Below are 5613 nucleotides of genomic sequence, written 5' to 3'. Positions count from 1 at the left end.
GATGTTTGTGGTCCATTTAGAGTTGGGACTCAATATGGCCACACCTACTTCATTACCTTTACTGATGATTATTCAAGGTATGGGTATTTATATTTAATGAAATATAAGTCTGAAGCATTTGAAAATTTCAAAGAATTCAAGGCTGAAGTAGAAAACAAGCTAGGTAAAAGTATTAAAGCACTTCGATCGGATCGAGGTGGAGAATACTTGAGTACCGAGTTTTTGGACTATCTAAAAGAGAATGGGATTCTCTCTCAGTGGACTCCTCCTATGACACCACAGCTTAATGGTGTATCGGAGCGTCGTAATCGAACTTTGTTGGACATGGTTCGATCCATGATGAGCTTCACTGAGCTTCCACCTTCGTTTTGGGGCTATGCGCTTGAAACGGCGGTATTGTTGTTAAACAACGTCCACACTAAAGCAGTGGACAAAACACCATACGAGTTATGGAATGGAAAAGCTCCTAAGTATTCGTACTTGAGGATTTGGGGATGTCCTGCTTACGTGAAGCGGACAGTGGGAGATAATTTGGATAGTTGATCCAGCTTATGTTATTTTGTAGGGTATCCGAAGAATTCAATCGGATATTATTTCTATTATCCTGCTGAAACAAATGTGTTTGTTTCAAGGAATGCCACCTTCTTGGAGAAGGAGTTCTTATTGGATAAGAAAGGAGAGATGATGGAACTCGAAGAAATTCGAGAAGAACCCGAAATACAAAATAACGATCCTACACCTCAGGAACCATTGATAGACATGCCTGTACCTAGAAGATCCGAGAGGACTTCTAGACCTCCTATTCGATATGGTCCTCTTCTTGAAGGGGATCAAGATGAACCCGATGTTGGATGTGATCCAAGAAACTTCAAGGAAGCAATTTCTGATGCGGATTCAAATTTATGGCTTGAAGCTATGCAGTCGGAAATAGATTCGATGCATACAAACCAAGTTTGGTCTTTAGTAGATCCTCCCGATGGAATTGTTCCAATAGGGTGTAAATGGATCTACAAGAGAAAGCTTGGGCCTGATGGTAAGGTATTGACCTACAAGGCGCGATTGGTGGCAAAAGGTTATACTCAAAGACAAGGAGTTGACTATGATGAAACCTTTTCACCAGTTGCAATGTTCAAGTCCATAAGAATCCTTATTGCCATAGCTGCATGGTATGACTATGAGATATGGCAAATGGATGTGAAGACTGCTTTTCTTAATGGAGACATTAAGGAAGAAATCTATATGAAGCAGCCTGAGGGGTACACATCCATGGGAAGCGAGCATAAGGTATGCAAGCTTCAGAGATCAATTTATGGTCTAAAACAAGCATCAAGAAGTTGGAACCAGAAATTTGATGAAACAATAAAAGATTTTGGTTTCATCAAGAATCCGGAGGAACCATGCGTGTGCAAGAAAGTAGTTAAGGATGCTGTGACATTCTTAGTACTTTATGTTGATGACATCCTACTCATTGGGAATGATGTAGGGATGTTGCAGTCAACAAAGATATGGTTATCAGGTAGATTCTCGATGAAGGATTTGGGTGAGGCATCCTATATTCTAGGGATACAGATCTATAGAGATAGATCTAAGAGAATGATAGGACTCACTCAGTCAACCTACATCGACACCATATTGAAACGGTTTTCAATGGATGGGTCCAAGAGAGGACATCTACCCATGTGTCATGGAGTTTCTCTATCCAAGTCTATGTGTCCCAAGACGGATGAAGAGATAGAGAAAATGACACATGTACCATATGCGTCAGCCATAGGTAGTATCATGTATGGGATGATATCTACCAGACCGGATGTAGCATTTGCTCTGAGTGTCACGAGCAGATATCAAGCTAATCCCGGTCAAATGCATTGGAAAGCCGTGAAGGACATTCTTAAGTACTTACGAAGGACTAAGAATATGTTCATGGTATATGGAGGAAGAGAACTAAAATTGGAAGGCTATACCGACTCTAGCTTCCAAAGTGACGTGGATGACTCGAAGTCAACCTCTGGATTTGTGTTCATGCTCAATGGCGGTGCTGTCTCTTGAAAGAGTTCCAAGCAGGACACCACAGCGGATTCCACCACTGAGGCTGAATACATTGCAGCATCAGCTGCTGCTAAAGAGGCCGTTTGGATGAGGAATTTCGTCCAAGAGTTGGGCGTCATTCCTGAAGTTGTTGGTCCAGTCCCGGTGTACTGTGACAACACGAGTGCCGTTGCTCAGGCAAAGGAACCAAGGTCTCATCAAAGATCCAAACACGTACTGAGGAAATACCACATCATCCGGGAGATTGTGGAAAGAGGAGACATCACTGTCAAAAGAGTGGCCTCTGCAGACAATATCGCTGATCCACTTACTAAGCCCTTGCCAGGACCATTATTTGACAAACATCGCGAAACAATGGGTCTACGTAGTATGACTAGTTGGCTTTAGGGCAAGTGGGAGATTGAAAGAGTGAGTGCCCGGTGAGCCAACTTGTGGCTAAGGGCTTTGATGACTCTTTGTATAAACAATCTTTTGTTTAATATTATTTACAATTTTATTAAAGGCAATGACTTTATCTTTCTTCATATTGTGATATTGTGATATACTATTGTTGTTTTGATAAAGACCTTGAATATACTATAGTGTATGTAAGATGTGGTAGAACATGGAGATGTCTATCATGAAACACATCTTATAGTCACTGTATATTCTAAACTGTTCCTAGTCGATTGAGCCGTCCGATAATAAGGATAAGGATCGCTCGAGTTTGAGACTAGCATTTGCGATGCGGAGTACCACGTTTCATTGGTAAGGAACATAGAGATGTTCGAAGCATGCAAATGGATATTCATACGATGAATGATCGAACTACCCTATCCGGACTTTCCAAGTGGTTATCACTTATCGAGTGGATATAGTACGCGGTTTTGGTTGTACACCATTAGTCCTTACTACTTGAAACATCATTGAGACTATATATGCTAGTACTATGCTTTGACTCGTTTACCGACTCTATTGGGGTCATCAGGTGTCGGGATTGGGTACAGTTACAACACATATAGGAGTCGATGCTTTGTTGTCAAGGATTCACCACATACTTGCGAGTGTGGATATCCTATGCGATCTGAGGAGATATTAGTGTGACGAATCTCTGGCCAGAGTACATGATGTGATTTAAGAAATGGTTTCTTAGTAGCACATGCGATGTCACTATTTGATCTTCAAGATGCATTGCATAGTTATCGAATCTCGAACGACTCTCGATATACCAATGGTTGTTGATTCGATCGGGATATATGGATGAAGGGACCGTACTGTACGCTAACCAAAATCTATTGGTTCTTGTAGGCACTATCAGTGATACCTAAGGAATCATGGGACGATGTTGCTAGACGCTCTTACCATGATTCGATGGGCAAGTCGGAAATTGTTGTTTCGAGTCACAAGGAGTTGTGAGCCCACGGCTAGCTGTATCCCTGAACCATTGAGGGTCACACAGTGTAATGGATTTTTAATCCCCGTTGAGATAGTTAAATTTAAAGAGTTAAATTTAATGAACAAAGAAGTTGGACTTCTTAATTAAGAGTAGAGGAGTAAGATTTCCTAAAATGACATAGGGATGGACATTTTTGGAAACCACTGAATTCGGATTCAGAAAAATTTATCTTGACTTTAAAAGGTGCAGAAATGGTTTCTGTGCACATTGGTGAAATCGGTTTATCAATCGGAGTCACGATGAATTTTATATTAATTTCTGAACATGCGGGCTTTGCTTGTCGGGCTTGAACTTATGACTAATGGGCCCTAAGCTGTTAGTGGCCTACATTATAAATAAGTTATTGCAGTACAGAAATTACATACAACAGGTCACAATTTTCGAAAACCTAAGTATTTTCTATCAATAGTGGCCGCCCCCTTCCCTCTCTACTCGGTAAAATCCAGCCTGTGAATTTTGAATTTGCAGTCTAGTTTAACGGATCAAATTCGTTAATCTCTTCGTAGAAACTTCTGATAGATTTTCTAGTGCAATCTATCAGAGGGATTAAATATCCGTTCGTGGACCTGATTGAAGAACAGTTCGTCCATCAGTTCCAGGGATATACAACAAGAGCAGAGCAATCTGTTGGTGTCCAAAATCTCGATTCGAGATTGAGGTAAAAATTTTATAATTGTTATTTAATTTTTACACACACAATTTAATCGAAAGGTTGATACCTATTATGGAATCGTTCCATACAAAAAATTTTTAAAATTCCGCTGCACCGGGTATCAATCCTAATTGATCTGATCGCCGCGTTTTCAAACAAAATCCTCCAAACTCGGCTTCTTGTCTTGCTGTGAAAATCCAGGTGGCGGTCTCATGACATTCTGCTGATTCAGATTCTGATTTTGGTTAGACCATGAGAAGTTTGGGTGATTCTTCCATCTTGGATTGTAGGTATTCGAGTAAGGGTTGTTCGGTGGCCTATTTCCAACATAATTTGCATTTTCAGCTAGCTGAAATGGATTCCCAACTTGACACTCAGTGCTATGATGATTCCCCCCACATAGATTGCATGTGATCGTCTGAACCTGCATTGCTGTCTCACTCATACTATCTATTTTCTTGTTCAGAGCTTCCAACTGTGCAGAAATTGCCGTGAACTCATCAATTTGATGAACTCCAGCTGGTCTCTTTGGAATATTCCTATCTGACTTCCACTGGTAGGTGTGTGATGCTATATCTTCCAGTAGTTCATATGCCTCTTCCGGTGTTTTTCTCATGATAGTACCTCCTGAAGCTGCATCGATTGTGGAACGATTAGCAGAAAATAAACCATTATAAAATGTTTGTACCTGAATCTAGACAGGCAGTCCATGGTGTGGGCATCTCCTCAACAACTCCTTGAAACGCTCCCATGCCTCGTATAAAGTCTCAGTATCATGCTGCACAAAGTTGGTGATATCATTCCTCATTTTTGCAGTCTTAGAGGGTGGGAAATATTTGGATAGAAAAGCTTTTGTCATCATTTCCCAAATAGTTATTGACCCTGTAGGCAAAGAATTTAACCAAGATTTAGCTTTATCACGTAAAGAAAATGTGAATAAACTTAATCTGATAGCGTCGTCAGTAACGCCATTTTGCTTAAAAGTGTAACAAAGCTCCAAAAAATTCGCAATATGAGGATTAGGATCATCAGTTGCAGAGCCTCCGAATTGCACTGATGTCTGAATCATCAGGATGATTGCTGGCTTGATCTCGAAAGTATTAGATTGAACTCTTGGCTTTGTAATGCTAGACATATTGCCAAGAACCGTGGGCTGGACGTAGTCCATCATCTGTCTAGCAGCTGGCTCCTCAGTATCTTCTGCCATTGATTCTCGAGTTTCTCTTCACCTCCTATGAAAAGTTCTTTCAATTTCTGGATCAAAAGGCACAAGTTCTTGCACTTTACTCCTTCGCATCCACTATAAAACAAATTCCTGCAAGAATAAATAAGAAAAATATAAGCTTGCGCAAGAATTAAAGCAATAATCAGAACTGAAAAAAATAATAATGGCTAAACTACAGTCAAATAATCTCTTATGATATTGCAAAGAATTAGTCCCCGGCAACGGCGCCAAAAGCTTGACCGTGCTTTTCTTTAA

General features: G+C 40.4%; 1 non-coding gene across 1 annotated transcript; it reads left to right on the top strand.

Moving 5' to 3' along the window:
• The first annotated feature begins 4837 nt into the window (after positions 1-4837).
• On the top strand, positions 4838-4944 carry LOC140869864 (small nucleolar RNA R71). The gene has a single exon (XR_012146855.1). It is a non-coding gene; the product is annotated as a small nucleolar RNA R71 (small nucleolar RNA).
• The last annotated feature ends 669 nt before the right edge of the window (positions 4945-5613 follow it).

This window comes from Henckelia pumila, chromosome 4, assembly GCF_033568475.1.
Source record: "Henckelia pumila isolate YLH828 chromosome 4, ASM3356847v2, whole genome shotgun sequence".
Taxonomy (NCBI): Eukaryota; Viridiplantae; Streptophyta; class Magnoliopsida; order Lamiales; family Gesneriaceae; genus Henckelia; species Henckelia pumila.
The sequence above is the reverse complement of the archived record's forward strand: the minus strand, read 5'-3'. Positions and strand labels throughout refer to the sequence as shown.